The sequence below is a fragment of the Ixodes scapularis genome, unplaced genomic scaffold (assembly GCF_016920785.2).
Source record: "Ixodes scapularis isolate PalLabHiFi unplaced genomic scaffold, ASM1692078v2 PGA_scaffold4__175_contigs__length_147842914, whole genome shotgun sequence".
Taxonomy (NCBI): Eukaryota; Metazoa; Arthropoda; class Arachnida; order Ixodida; family Ixodidae; genus Ixodes; species Ixodes scapularis.
This window is the reverse complement of record NW_024609879.1, coordinates 70,696,689-70,712,472: the sequence shown is the minus strand read 5'-3', so window position 1 is coordinate 70,712,472 and position 15,784 is coordinate 70,696,689. Positions and strand designations below refer to the sequence as shown.

The 15,784-nt window shown below is 40.4% G+C and overlaps 1 pseudogene; it reads right to left on the bottom strand.

Annotated features, from left to right (window-relative positions):
* LOC120844736 overlaps positions 1–15,784 on the bottom strand; it is an 80,090-nt pseudogene that overhangs the window by 26,587 nt on the left and 37,719 nt on the right.

Sequence of the window (15,784 nt, the reverse complement as noted above, 5' to 3'; positions counted from 1 at the left end):
ACGAACACACACGCGCGCCTGGTCCGGGTTGATAGAAACGAGTAACTTCGTCTACCTCTTTACTCCCTCATATATGTACAACCTAATGGTAGCGACACCTATCACAGCAATATTGTGGAAGACATTCCAGTTAAAATTAAACTATATGCTGATAATTGTGTAATGTACTCAGAAATAGATGGTATATAGGATCGTTTTTGCTAAGTGATGATTATCAAAAAGTTGCTGCTTGGTATGATGCAAGGCAAATGTGTATTAACTACAACAAAACTATTTTCATGCGGATCACTAACACGAAAATTATATTAAAATTTAATTACTTTTTTTAATAATGCCCTGGTTTCGGAGGCAACACACTATGTGTACTTGTATGAGTGGATCTCAAGTAATCTTACTTGTACGCAACAGATTGACTCCGAACGATCCAAGGTCATACGGTCGCTCTTTCTCAAATAGCCTTAAAACATTCTAATCCCTCTTGTTCGCCTTCTAGCATACAAATCAATTGTTCAACCAACGTTAAATTACGGTGCTATTATTGGGGACCCTTTCACCATGGCTAATATTAATAAAATTATGGCGCACAGAAAAAGGCCGCTCGCTTTATATAGAACAATTTCGGACGTACTTCTGTAACCGAGCTTTCAGCGTTACCACCGTTAACACAAAGAAGTCGTCATTCCCGTCTCAAGTTTCTGTTTCAACTTATAACGGGCATCATAAAATTGGCATATCGCAAATATTTTTTTTGCTCCTGGGTATGCGACAAGACAGAGACATCACCTAACCATAACTTCCTTCCGCGTACGTTTCTTCAAATATTATTTTTTCCAAGAACAATATTTAATTGGAATAACCTCAGTAATAATGTAGTTTTGCAGCCGTCATTGGCGTTATTTGCCTCCTACCTTGGTTCATGATGTTTTGTTTCATATTTGTTTAAACATATCTTTAATCATGTATGCTTTTGTTTTTTCTGTTGCTTTGCTTTTCTGTCAGCTATGTATCGGTACTTTCACCATTGTAAATAGTGATGGGACGAATTTTTATCCGAATCGAGGTTCGGAGCCGAATCTGAAGATTCGGAAAGATTCGGAAAAGTAGCCGAATCTCAAGCGAATCGGAAAAGTTCGGAAAGATTCGGAGCATTGCCATGGTTGCCAAATCACGTTGATGTGTGTTTCAACTTTTCGTGATATTAAATTCAATAAATTCTACAAAGTGCACGAAATAATATTGTAATATAATATCAGAGTAATAAATAAAATGTTCCGCTTTCTTAATATTATTTTGGATGTTTATCGAGAACGGTAGCCTAGCCAGACATCGCGGAAAAATTGGTTTCGTGTCCGGATCACGACCCAAATAGGCATGTTGGTGCACGCACGTGGAAATACAAGCGCATGTTTTCATCGCCGCAAGAGATTGATGCCGTACATGCTGTTCGGTACAAACACATTTCGTGCCCATAATTACAGTCGTAGTGGCCCACACCATATAAGTGAGTATGTTCGATTCGATCATCTCCAACGAGTGCCCACTGAGGTATTTCTATTGGAACACGGGAAACAATCTGAAACTCCTGGTTAATGCAGGCTTTCCGATTTAGTGTTTGTTTCCGAACAATGAAGTTGTATTGGACACCCCTGTGTTGTGCTTCTTTTTCATCAAATAAAGTTCATGTACACAAAACTTGCTGCCGAGAACGGAGAATCGACAGTTGTTCTTTGCCACCGGTGCCAGCACGCGGCCTAAGTTGTGACGAGCAACATTCATCTCGCTCTCGCGCCTTACAGGTAAAGGCATAAGCAGCTCTAGAGAACGAGACGAATCATTTCCTTGCCTGAATATATATTTATTGTGCGTTGCGCCAGATTACATGTAATACACAGCGTTTCGCTACATTTTACCGATCACCGCGAAACCGCACAGAGAGCGAGACCGTGCATTGGTTAGGCCTACGCCAACCACACTGAAAAGCTCAGCTGGACCTGGGCGTGTGCCAGGGTTTACAGTGACAGTACAGTACATAACATACGTTGAAATAGGTTTTAACATGAAGCTTGTCGTAAACCTCGTAAACGAGGTTTACGACAAGCTTCATGCTGCCGCCTTCATCCAGCGACGAATCTGACGAATCTCCGAATCTGCCGAATATTCGTCGCGAAAAGTTCGGAAATTTCCGAATTTGTCCGAATCCGAATCTCCGGTGATTCGTCCCATCACTAATTGTAAACCCTCCCTGCTAAATTCCCAGGCTAGGGACTGCAGTTTTTATAAATAAATAAATAAATAAATAAAAAAATAAACAAAAATATACAAAAAATAGTTGTATGCAGCTATCGGTCGCAGTGTTAATTTGTTTTTTTTTCTTCAAAATGTGCAGTTCATAATTTAATGTTAAAATGAAAGCCAGGTGTTAACCTTTCTTGACGCCTAAATTTATTGTTGTCTCATTCAGCAGTTGTTTTATGACATTTAGATGTTTTGCTTTGGGACATCCACAATAGAGACTATTGTTTTTGTTTTTTTTCTGAGTTGAAGAATAACAAATATTCGTTTACATGTTATAGTAATCAAGAAATCATATACTATGAAGCCCTTGGTCTTTATACTACAGTTATAATATTATGGTAAACTAGCTGAAGAAAACCGATAAGTTTTATAAAATATATTGTATTGACAGTATTCTGAAATCGCAAAAAGTTTATATGACAATCCCGAGGAACTCCTAGCAAATGTTCGTAAAGACTGCATCCTAAAAAGAATATTTTGTGTCTACTTTAATACACAAGTTTTCTAGAGCCAATGACAGCAATTTCTGAATTTCTGAAACAAAACAAAATACGTAATTTTTAAACCAGCAAATAAACGGGACGCCGATAGTATAAGTATCAAATTTGAAGGTTTAGAACTGAAGCAAGTACGCGAGCAAAAATTTCTTGGTGTTTGGTTTAGTGAGGAATTGTCATGGAGTACGCATATAAACAAGTTAAAAGCTGGCCTGTCCAGAATCATAGGCAATTTGTATAAAATCAGAAATTTTATCCCATGTTGGCTGCTTAAAAATATGTATCACTCATTGGTTCTTTCAAAATTAAGCTACGCAATTTTGGTCTGGGGGACAACAACAGCCTCAAACTATAATAAATTAATGGTCCTCCAAAAAAGAATTTTACGTATGCTCGAAGACTACAAGGGGGATTACAGGAATCTACGTACGGAACCTTTGTTTTTAAAACATCACATGCTTGGGGCAAATCAAATATATTACTTTAAATTGCTTCAATCAATCCACAGGAATAGAACCTACTTAGCACTAGAAAGTGAACTAACACCAGTGTACGATATTCGACGACCGAAACGTAAAGTACCTATAATACGCACAAACTATGGACGACAAACTTTAGCCTTCCAGACTGCTACAATTTTGAATCGTGATTCACTCGAATTAAACTTTGATGTATCAATATCAAAATTTAAAAGAGACTGTGAAACAAATGTACTGTGCAGTGCTCTCACTTTTTGTTAGTTACTGCTTGTCTCTCTTAAAACTGCAATCATATTTTGTTAGCAATGACCTTACCGTTCTCGTTACTTCGTTTTTTGATAGGTCTTATCACAAGTCTATACAAGTTATTGTATAAGAATGTTTTTTGTATTTTGAAATTCTTTCTTTTGTAGCGTCATGTTTTTCCTACTTCAGTTTGTCAATGTATATCTCGTTTAGGCTCGTGTAAAACTGTCGTGATCTAGACTTTTGGATCTACCACGTATATGTATCTAAAACTTATCTGTTCTAGTATGTCTAAACTAAAAAAAACTGTATATTTGACAGTATTAAGATTTGGCTATTGAACTGATATGACTTTAATGAATCTGTACTTAATATGTATGATGTATTATATATGTACTATGTATTATATGTGTATGGTGTATTGTATGTGTATGGTGTATTATATGTGTATGATGTATTGCATATGTATGTTGTTGCTCGCTGCATGCCAAGAGGGGGTTAAGGCCTCGTCAGGCACTTTGTGCCTTTAGCCTTAAACACCCTCTGCGGAACTTGTATCCGGAGACACAAATAAAGAAAAAAAATAGAGCTCGTATATAAAAAAGGGATGAAAAAATCTTTAGATATAATAAATGCAGCCCGAAGGAAAAATCCATCAATGTAACCCTGTTTGGCAGTCAATGTTTTCTAGTGGACCGCTGACTGTGCCTGACTGTACGTCAAGCATGTCTGATTGGCCAACAAGTTACTCTGACCGACAGTCAAACTTCAGTCAGATTCCGCTTGTCGGCTTTCTGATGGTTTCCTGGTGGCAGTCGGCCGCCGCGAAATTCCATCAAGATGTCTTGGTGGCGATTCTGACTGTACATCGATTGTCTCTGACTGTACGTCAAAAATCTTTGACGTGCAGACAGACGTACGGTTAAAGGACGTAAAGTTCGTTCGGACACCACTATTTCGTCAAATCTATGAATACGAAAAGTAATCTATGCACGAGAAAACGATTTTGGGACGTGAGCCCATAAAACCGCTGACATTAGAGATATGACACGCAACCGACCGACAACCTTGATCAGAAGCCCGCCGAAGCGCCGAAAACGACACTTCGCTTCGCCCATAGAGGCTTCGCCGCTTCGCCGAGCTTTCATGAAGGATCGCTCTCGACTCGTTTTGTTTGCCCGCTTGCTCCAACCTGTTGATCCTGCCCGGGCTCTACAATGTCTTATGTTTTAGTAGAATTTCTACCCGACAAGACCCAGCCTGTTGTGAGTTCCGACGATGTAAGGGACTTTAGCGGTGTAGTTGAAGACGGCATGGTGTACCAGGTCTACTGGGCCGGTGACGCGCGAACAAAAGAATCGTTCTACGACGCGAAAGTACTCTACATGGCAGGTGAGTAGAACTGAAGTACGGAGAGGGATGTACGAGTGCTTTGCATAACATGCTGACGGCTTAACTGGATTTGTAGCCGAAGCATCTCGTATAAAACGATTAGTGAAATCAATGTTCAAAAACGGTGACAGAGCATAGCGGTTAAGGTGTGCGATTTGTACGCAAGTGGTCGCGGGTTCGATGCGCCGTGGTCCTGCTTTTTTTTCTTTTTTTTTCTCGAACATTTTGTTTTATCGAGGCATTTGGCGATATTTATGAGTGCGTATAGCTTTACTCTTATATAAATGCTGCCCTTGTTGATGGAAATCCCTTAGCAGTGGCAGTCAGACGTCATCTGATGGACCATCAGATGACGTCTGATGGTCCATCACGTTCCACCAAGGCTGCTGACTGGCAGTCAGTGTCCCAAATTACGTACCTTGATGGAATTTTCAATAAGGAGTCTACGCTCTGGTGAAGTGCATGAGCTTTCAATCAGTTGCGTAGTGGAATGACACGGTAAATAGCATTTTGTTACAAAACGTTTTTTTTATTGTAATTTGTCGCGCCCTCTCCGTAGATAAAATATATTAGCTCGGCCAAAAGGTATCGTTCTGTAAATATATGTCTAAAGGTGTATAAGGGACATCGGGTAATTGGTATTTTGTTAACACACCTTGTAATGTCAGAACTATTAAAGTAATGGCACGTTTATCTAATATACTCCCAACGTACAGAGAGGGATGCACTTGGACGAGCGCGTTGCTGAAGGCAAATTAGGTGGTGAAAATCTGGCAATGATTTACTAATAAGAAGTGACATCACTTAGGTAAAATATTGATGAAATTGTTTTGGAATTAGAATTTGTGACATATTTATTTAAAGTACTTGAAGAACTGGTTTTAAGAATTCTTAAGATATTTGACGACATCCCAAAAAGACACTAGGCCGAAATATGACTTTCGCTAGTAATTGTATTTGGTGCACTGCAAAACAAAAACTGGTAGTGTTAATTTGACTATGTTGTATTACTCTATTACCTTCATTTGAACTCGACTAAAAATAATAAACTCACTGTGTAAGAAACAATACAGCATCAATACCTCTGTGCTTTTTCTTCTCCAGATGCTTGGCAAGCCTCTTCCCGTACAACTTCAAAATTGCAGTCAAGAGGTCAGCATCAAGGGCTCTCCTGTCATCAGTGAGAGCTCTGTATTCATCCTGCAAAAATAAAAATATTTAAAACAGCCACTGCATAAAAGCACGAGTAACGACAACTTAACTTACCTTCCATAGACTGGCTCCGAGAAGAGAGAAACGCACAGTCAATTCAGGTTCCGCTGTTTCCAGTATTTCGTTTACCTTCAAACAAACAAGACAAGAAATGATATAGTGAGATAATTTGAAAATTTCGTTTCTAGAACTTAATTCATTTATTAATCTATTCCGGGTGCTTCAGTGAAGAGTTAAAAAAATTCCCACCAAGAGGGTGTTTCAGAAAAAAAAAAGAATTTTAGGGAACAACCTGGAAACCACGGCGAACATCAAGGATTGCAAAAAACATACTAATGAGCTAAATAATCTGAACTTGACCATTTGACCTCTAGTTACTGAACACTAACATGGAATATATACTTCATAAGCAATGTTGAAAACACGTGAATCAGTTAATAATAATAACAATTTATTGATTTTTCTTTATATACAAAAGAGGGAGATGCGGCAAAAAAGGTGCATGGCTTGCAGCTTGACGATGCCCTACCCCGTGCCGCAAAGCAGAAAAGAAATTTCAAACAGGACAAGCGAAAAACAAGGTACTACACCTTATTGCATCAACTATCTACAAAAAAAGTCGTTATCACTGTTTCCCAATAGCAGGTTTCGTAGCACACCCTTTGATTTTTTAGTAATGTTAATATTTTCACCTTCGAGCTCATTTAAAAGCGACGGTAGTGTATCCTTTAAAGAAGTTAGTTCATAGCTCGTGCGGGAAGTGGTAACACACCAGGCCCTCGCTATGTCTGGTGTCATACGTCTGGGTTGTTCTCTCGAGCACAACAGCACAGAAAGAAAAGAAATTCTTATTTTGTTTTACTGCCGTATTGTAGACTCCCATCAAATGATAGTTGTACAAATGATTAATTGTCACATCTTTATGTTTACGAAAAAGCTCCCCAGAAGAATGCAAAAAAGAAACATTTTGAATTATGTGAAATACTTTCTTCAGTGTTAGTAGTAGTGTTGTTGAGTTTTGTTTCGTTGTGGCTGCCCAAACCAGGTGACAGTACACGTAATATGTGTAGATCAGAGAGTATTACAATATCAACTTCACTCGCGCGGGAAACATAAAATGAGTTTTAGATATTATTCCCATGGCTTTGCAAACTTTACTGTGCATATACTCAACGTGTTCATTCCAAGAGAGAAATTCCTTAAAAATGACACCAAGAATTTTAACAGATTTTGGAATCTCTAAGGGAGATGAATTCATCGTAATATTTAAAGGCAACAATATTTTACGATTCTGTGGTCTAAACAGAACGCACTTAGTTTTGTGTGTGTTTATTTTTAGTCCATTAACTTGCGTCTATATGTATAGGTTTTCAAGATATGCCGCCGTACTTTCGATCTCAGAATTTGTTTGAGCTTTAATAAAAAGAGTTGTATTATCTGCGGAATTAAAAACAGCGCGAAAAGACGAGGACCAGACAAAGAAGTGACACGGACGTAGCACTTGACGAGCGCTACGCCTGTGTCACTTCTTTGTCTGGTCCTCGTCTTTTTGCGCTGTTTTAAATTCCGAAGCCTCAACTTTAGTATCATCTGCATATGAAATGAACCTGTCGTTTGGTGCGCATTGTTCGATGTCATTTACAAATAATATAAACTACAGCGGCCCAAGCAGGCTCCCGTGGGGGACTCGATTCACAATTCTTTTGGTTGCTGAATTATAATTGTTTAAGCTAACATACTGCGTACGATATTCCAAATATGATTTAAAAATCTTAAGTCCAATTCCTCGGATGCCATAGTACTCCGACTTTTTAATTAGTATGTTATGATTAATTAAACCAAAAGCGTTCGAAAAGCAACATACACACGTAGAATAAGCTCTTTATCCTCGATAGATTTTAGTATTTCTTTCTTGTGCATTAACAGCGCTGTTTCAGCTAAACGCTTCTTCCTCAAACCGTGTTGAAAATCGGAGAGTATGTGATGTTCTTCTAGATAACAAGAAAGTCTGTTATGCATTATTTTTCAAGAACTTTAGAAAAGATTGACAACAAGGAAATCGGTCTATAACTTTTAAATGGGTTCTTATCGCCGCCTTTGAATATAAGCACAACTTTCGCAACCTGCATAGCATTTGGAAAGCAACCAGTTGAAGGTGACACGTTAAATATATATGTTAATACAGGCGCAATTAGCTCAATAGCAAACTTAATTACTTTGATGCTAAAGCCGTTAACGTCGCGACTCTTGCAATTTCTTAAGTTCCTGAACATGGCACAGACCTCTTTTTCATCTGTCGGATATAAAAAAAAGTATCTGTAAAATAACGTTTCATATAACCACAAGGACCAAGCTCAATTTCCAGCACCGAACGTCATCTGCTGTGCTAATTAATTATTAAAAGCATTCGACAGAGAATACCCAAAGAGAGTAGCCTCTTCACAGGTTACTTCGCCTAAATTATGTTCATCGTATACGGATTAATTGCGCTATTAATTCGTTTCCAGAGTATTCCTGCCTCTTTATGATCATCTTTTTTGAAGAGGTTTATATAATAACTAGACTTTGACCTCCCCAGTAGATTAACAAGCTTAGTTCGATACGTTTTAAAAGCCTTTAAGGCCACGGTCCCCTTGAATGTGGCAGTTTAGGTCCTTTTTGGCAGGTCATTACTCATCTTCTTTTGAATACTGTTCTGTGGGATTGATGTCGTTCTTAAGGTAAAGTAATCCTCTTTCATTTGATATTATGTATGAATTGGTTTATACTGCTCATGCGCATTTGTAGCGTGGCGAATATGATGGCGCGGACCCTCACTTGCTCCGTCGGTTCATCTTTCATGAAAAATCTATTAAAGATAACAAGGTTCCAATAGAGCAGGTTTGTTAAGATGACGTCGAAGAAGAATGTAACGATATACTTTATTGGTATTTGCTCTACTTTGTTTTGTTCACCTCTCCAAATATTGCCCTAAAAGTGTAATTTTTCAGCATAAATATGTTTTGAATGACATGCGCTAGGGCAATGAAATTAGCTACAGATGTAGTGCTGATAATTGGTAATATGCAGACAAAAATGTAATGTTGTGTAAATTTTTTTTGGGATATTCTATATCGAACGTAGCACTTTTTTCTGCTTCGAGTCACGGTGCTTCAAATGCCGTCGAGAAAATGTTTAAACTACGATAAAATATTTTATAAAATTTAGAACTACAATGGTTGCCCAAGAAGTGGACGATGGCTTTTTTTTAATTTTTGATCATAACGCGCCAAGAGCCCTTTAAACTTACCTGTTTTTGACGCATATCTTTTACGGATATCAAACAGATTTATTAGCATCTAACAACGTTAGTAAAACACTCAGTTGGGAAACTCCCATAGAGACGGCTTTGAAAAAGTGGCCCCACTTTGTCACCGAGCGCCGAACTAATGACGAACACGACGCCACCATTTCTCCCGCAGCGGCCACTCGAGGAACTGCACACGACTTCTATTGTGGCTTTAAGAACAGATACAGCGGAAGAGGTTACAGGGGTGCCACCTCCGTCTCCCCGGCGGACGCGCCGCGTCAAAATACGAAGTTAAAATGCACCTAGGTCGGGACACGCTACCTGAAAGCACCGCTGAGGCATGGTTGCATAAAAACAATATTAATTGTGCCGAAAAAACCTTGCAAACTAAAGATTTTAAAAACATAACGCGCCCCACTTTTTGTACTAAACTCCAATAAATTTCATACAAAAAGAGTCTTTTCCGTTTGTTTTTACGCAAAAACAGGCTTTCAAAAAGCTCAAGGTGACCACAGTACAGACAAACGATAAAGAGTGGCGCTGTTGTCGCATTTAGCTCGGTCTCGGTGGACGCCAGCGGCCCAGCTTTCGACGGCGAGTTTCCCAACTGAGTGTTTTAGTAACGTTGGCATCTAATAACATTTATTGCATGAAATTGATATACATTGCGATGGATTCGATTTTCACAATGATCTTGCTTTGGTTTCTTGATAGGTGTAGAGTTTAGTTAATTTTAAGAACAATTAAAAACTGTTTGGGTGCTTTGTTGCGCTACCTGCCGGATGGCAGACAAAACTGATGATTTCTAATGTTCAAGAAATTCTCGAGGGCGGCGTTGGCGTCTGTATCATCATCAATGCCCATGTCTTCTTGCCTTCACATTTATAAAATATGTTGGAAGACTTACTACCGACAAATGAATGGTTTAAGTACTGGGTCACGTGATAAATCTAAGATAAATAATTACACAAGCGTAGTGTGATATAATGTGTTCATTATTTGATATGATTGAAATCGATAAACAATAAAGACGGAAAGGAAGATAATACACCCGAGTTCGCTTCGTGCCTAGAGCCACTAAATGAGCTGCGCTGAGAGTATCGGCACTCCGTTCCCCAACATTGTTGCGGGCGCCGCCATTTTCGGTCTTCTGCAGAGCAAACCCAACTGCCAATCGTCATGATTCAAAAGTTCGACTTCCTCAGCATTAGATCCGGTGTCAGGAAGCTGACGCAATATTGCTTTGCTCTGTCGCGGACTGTTTAAACATTTGCGGAGGATGGAAAAGCGTTTCCTGTGATTTTAGATAAAGCTTCAGACAACTGGCAACCATGGTTTTAAGCCACAATATGTCCACGTATCGTTACTCTAAAGCGTAGCTTATATAATGGTACTATTCATACCCTTGTTCAACGAGCCTGTAATACCTGAAGGGGCCATGACGTGAGCCCCGTGGGTTCCACAAGCCACTACCTTTTGACGCCTGCCTCTTCCTCATTTTTCCCGCTAGTGCCACTAAATTAGCTGCACTTCAGAGTAGCGACACTTGATCATATTGTGGCTCAAAATTATGGTTGCCAGTTATCTGAAGCTTCATCTGAAATCACTGGAAACGCGTTTTTGTTCTCCACAAGTGTTTAAACAGTTCGCGGCAAAGCAAAACAATATTACATGAGCCCCCTAACACCGAATCTAATGCTGAGGAAGTCGCACTTTTCAATCATGACGACCGGCAGTTCCGTCTGGTCTGCACAAGCACCGAAATGGCGGCGCCCACAACAATGTAGGTCAACGGAGTGCCGATACTCTAAGAGCAGCTCATTTAGCGGCTCTAGTTCACGCGAATCTCCTTTCCCCTGACAGAAACTGAAAATAAATATGAATAATACACCATTATATGGCTTTTTAGTTATAACCATCTACACACCATGAAAGGAGGAAGCGGCAGAGTAGGAGAAACGCGGGTTTTATGAGCGACCGTTATAACCGTCTCAGAAGAGAGAACGCCAGCTTGCGCTGGTTTAAAAGAAGATTCAAAGAAAAGAGGCTGCACGCTGTGTTCTTTGTGATTGTGCGTCTAATTTATATACAGGTATATTTGAAGGTCGAGGATGGACGTCGATCCTCTCGAGGTAATGTAACGTAATAACATTATATAATTAATAAATATAATGAAGGACTGAACGACTCAATTTTTCAATTCAAGGATTGTAATGTGGCGGTAGCCTATTGTACTTAGTGTTCATGAAGAGCAATATGAGTGACGAGGTAATGTATAAATGATGAGGCTCCATAAGGACGACGCCGTTAGTTGGTATCAAACCAGAACGTACAGGGCCAGTCTCGTTTCAAGTATCGTGCACTCAGACTTTTCTTCACCCGCAACAAAATATGGTAGAATCAATGAGGATGCTGCCTTACAACTGTACGTTGAACATGAAAACTGCACTGTGCGAAAGCGCTGCTTATTCATTAATATGAAGGACAGATTTCTAGCAGCATCCCATGTTGGACTGCTTGAAAAAAAATGGCCTAGTTGAGGTAAGGTGTCCCCGTTCCAAAATATTCTCATAGCCTACCGAAACCGCAAAAGAGTATGAGGCGAAAAATAAAAAAGGAGCCTGGTGTGAAAGGTCGAAATTACCACCATACCTTCTGCTACAAGGGCAGTTACACAATACACAGAGATAGTTTTGTGGTATCGTTATATTTACACTCAAAGGCATTGATATCGAACGTATTCAGAGGGATGACACCTTCTGGTCAAACAACATAGAGCCTTTTCTACTCAAGGTTTTCATGAAAGGCCGGAGTTCCGCTGAAATTCCTCACATAGACCAGTTGTCCAATCGAATGAACAGTCATTACTCCCAATCTGGGAATCTCTCGATCTTCGTTCGTAGGCCATAGTGTCATGAGATCGAGGGGTGTGGCTCTTCGTACGCCAAACATTGCTTCGACGGGTGTTGTTCTCGTTGAAGATGAGCCCGTCGCGTGCTGCCGGAACAAGAACCTGGAGATTTTTCACTGAACTGCTTCTTCCGTAAGCTCCAAGATGGCTTTCTTCGTTTCCCACACTATCTGTTCTGCTTGCCCGCTAGTTGCAGGATGGTATGGTGCACTAATGTGGTGCCTGACGCCGTTTTTATTAAAAAAAATAAAGCTTGTATATTTTATTTGAAAGAAGATTCGGCGCGTCATGAGAGATAAGTATGTTCGGTAGGCCAAAAGTAGCTGAAAGAGAGCGTAGAACGTCAATGACGTGTTTGAACGTCGTGGCTTGCATCGTGTAAATTTCAAATCACTTACTGTACGCATCGACGATGACTTTGCAGATGCGGATACGTTTCGCCACCCACCGACTGAATAGTGGATCGTTTTCAGTTACTGTTCATGATGGCGCTGGACTCGAGGAAGACTTCGAGTCTTTCCACAAAGTTAGCCCAGGTGCCAACACTTTTGTCGAAAACGGTAAGTGCTCAAAACGTCGACAACGTCGGCAGCGACGTGCTGTGCTTGACGCTTGACGCTTACATTCGCCGAGAAGAAACTTGCTTCCTCGTCTGCCACGGGTCGTTCGATATCAGGTCATCATTGCAACTCCATCTTTTGACAAAACAGGCCTTCATTGTCCGCATGTCCATAGTTAGCAATCATGGGAACTGATAAATTCTCGAACGCTCATCACTTGCCGTCGCTAAACGCCGCTCAATCATAGCGTCTTCATTGCAAATACACGTCTTTCTCTTTATACTGATGCTTTTCATCATACACCCCCTAAGCTGTACTTACAGCATAATGTGTGTCGGTACTTCCGACAATATTGCAACGGCCGTTTGTCTTCTGGGAACCCCCTTTAATGTTCCGGATCACGTGAAACTCAATATTTCGTGACGTTACTTTTCAGTCGTCATTATAATGGCAAGATAAATACCATAAATCGCGAAGCAGCTTACTAGACGTCCGCTTCCACTGGTGTCTTGGGAGATTGAGTCTACTGAGCGTGCATTCCTGCAGAAGAATTTTTCATTGACAGAATGTTCGCACGTCAATCAACAATTGATTCCTTCCTTCTTGGCAAGATTTCTTGCGAAAGCCCGTGGCAACCGCCGAACCGCATGTCCCTATATCAGCCTGACAGTCTCGCATACATGAGTTTGCTGGGCCACGCTATTGAGCCATTTGAGCGCAGCTGGCACAGCGCGAGCAAGGCCACGATAGGAACGTGATGGTACTCGAGCCATCCCACCGTGAACCAATATTTCGGCCACTCCAGGGGTGCGTGTCGCATTCTATTGATTGAACTAACGCCTTGTTCAAGATGGCTGCCGTGAGACCGCAGCCTTAAATCATCTGGGTTTCTTGTTTTCAAGAAATGCTGAAAGAGACTTTTTTTTCATTTATTTTATTCAAAAGCTTCCTTGTCATCCAAAGTTTGCGAATTATTTAACACTGCTTAACCGTCCTGTATTATGGGAAACTCTCCACGTACAGATTTTGAAATGTCTGTAAAAAGGTTTCGTATGCGAGGTTCGCGTTTGTTTTCGAATATACTTGGTTCCAGTCACTAACGCTTAAAGACGCTTTAAAGGCTTCTAGAGCAGTGTTTGTTATGTTTTGAATTTGAAAAGTAAGCTGCGCTGAACGTTTTTTTAGGTTTATGAGATTTGTGTATCAACATAAATATAGCCAGATGATCACTGATATGGGTACTAACAGCGTCACCAGTGATGGAGGACGCGTCATGGTTGCTAACAAAAAAATCAATGAGTGAGTGCGTAGTACATGTAATTCTTGTTGCTCATTGCCATAATTTTAAAACCATTAAGGGCAATGACTGAATCAAGTGCTTGCCTACAAGTTGTATTTGCAAGCATGTTAATGTTAAATTCTCCGCCGAGAAAAATAGTGTACTTGTTTTCTACTACAAAGTTTAGGAAGCCGTTCAGAAAGTTAAAAACATTCGCCACGATTCCAGATGGTGGACGATAAACCACAGCTAATATATATCAGCCGGATCGCAGACACAAAAACTCAAAATCACTTGTAACTTGAGTAAATTCTGATACAAGTTCGCATTTGTAGTCATTTGATACACGCAATGAAACACCGCAATCTCTTTTTTATCTCGACGAAGTGAATAATGCTGATATCCCGGCAAAATAAAAATGCAAGACTCATCTGTATGCCAGGTTTCTGAGAACATAATAACCGAGAAAGAAAAACCAAGACAATCAAACAATAGATGCAGACTGTCATCTTTTTCTTTGGCTGACCTAACATTCAAGTGAAAAAAAGATAAAGAAACGGGTTGCTTCAATGCAATATAGCGTGCAAAGCCAAGCGGAGCGATAGCAACTTGGGGCTGAGACACAAGGCGTCCAGTCATTGAAGCAGCTTTCCTTCCTTTAGCTTATGTAAAGATGGGCAATGTCGCCCTCGTTTTTTATATAAATCCCTCGTGCCCCTTCAGTTTTTCGCACAAGAACCTTTCCACATGTGTACCACGCGAACGCATATCCTTTTTTCTTTTGACTGATCTTTAGCTTTTTGTAGAAGCTCCTTGTTGTGCCTTCTCAGGTTTTCTTGTATAAAAATACGTAGCATACTGTTCTTTAGGGTATTTCTTTTCTTTAGCCACGCGTCTCGTTCCTGCTGCCTGGTAAAATAAACAATAATTCCGGGGACGTTACCCTATCTCGCGGGCAGCCTGTGGGCAGAAACAATATCGTTCTGTGTTATTCGGGGACCTCGAGTTTATTAGCAACTTTGTTTAACAAGACCACCAGATCCTCACCCTGCTCCGCAGAGACCCCATGAATTTTGAGATTCAGTCGTCTACTCCTAAATTCCAGTTCGTTCACCTCCTGTTGGAGCCGCTCCTACGTTACTATGTTCGCTTCGTCTCTCTCCTCCAGCTCTGTCACTCTTTTCTTAAGTTCTTTGATATCTGTTTTATGACGTTTGATATTTTTTCTCAAAGTTGTCGAACTGCTTAGACATGCACTGGATGGAAAGTTCCATGCTCTCTACTTTTTTTGTTTAGGAGCGGCAAGCCTTCCAGCTTCTGGTTGATCGACGCTAGAACAGACGCTATATTAAGTTCAGCTTGGTTGTCCTCAGTGCAGCTAGCACGCGGGTACCCGCTCCTACACATTGGACACCGTCAGGTCTTTTTTGCGGCTGCTTTTTTTCCTTTGTAAGATTTCTCAGTGATACCCGCACATTTTCCGAAATGTTATGTGCTCGCACACTCCATACATTCTAGAGACCCCTCCTCCTCCTTCATGATGGGTGACCGACATGCCGACCATACACTGGACATTTTTGCAGAGCACGGAAACACAGCACTAACAATTCAGCAGGGGCATGGC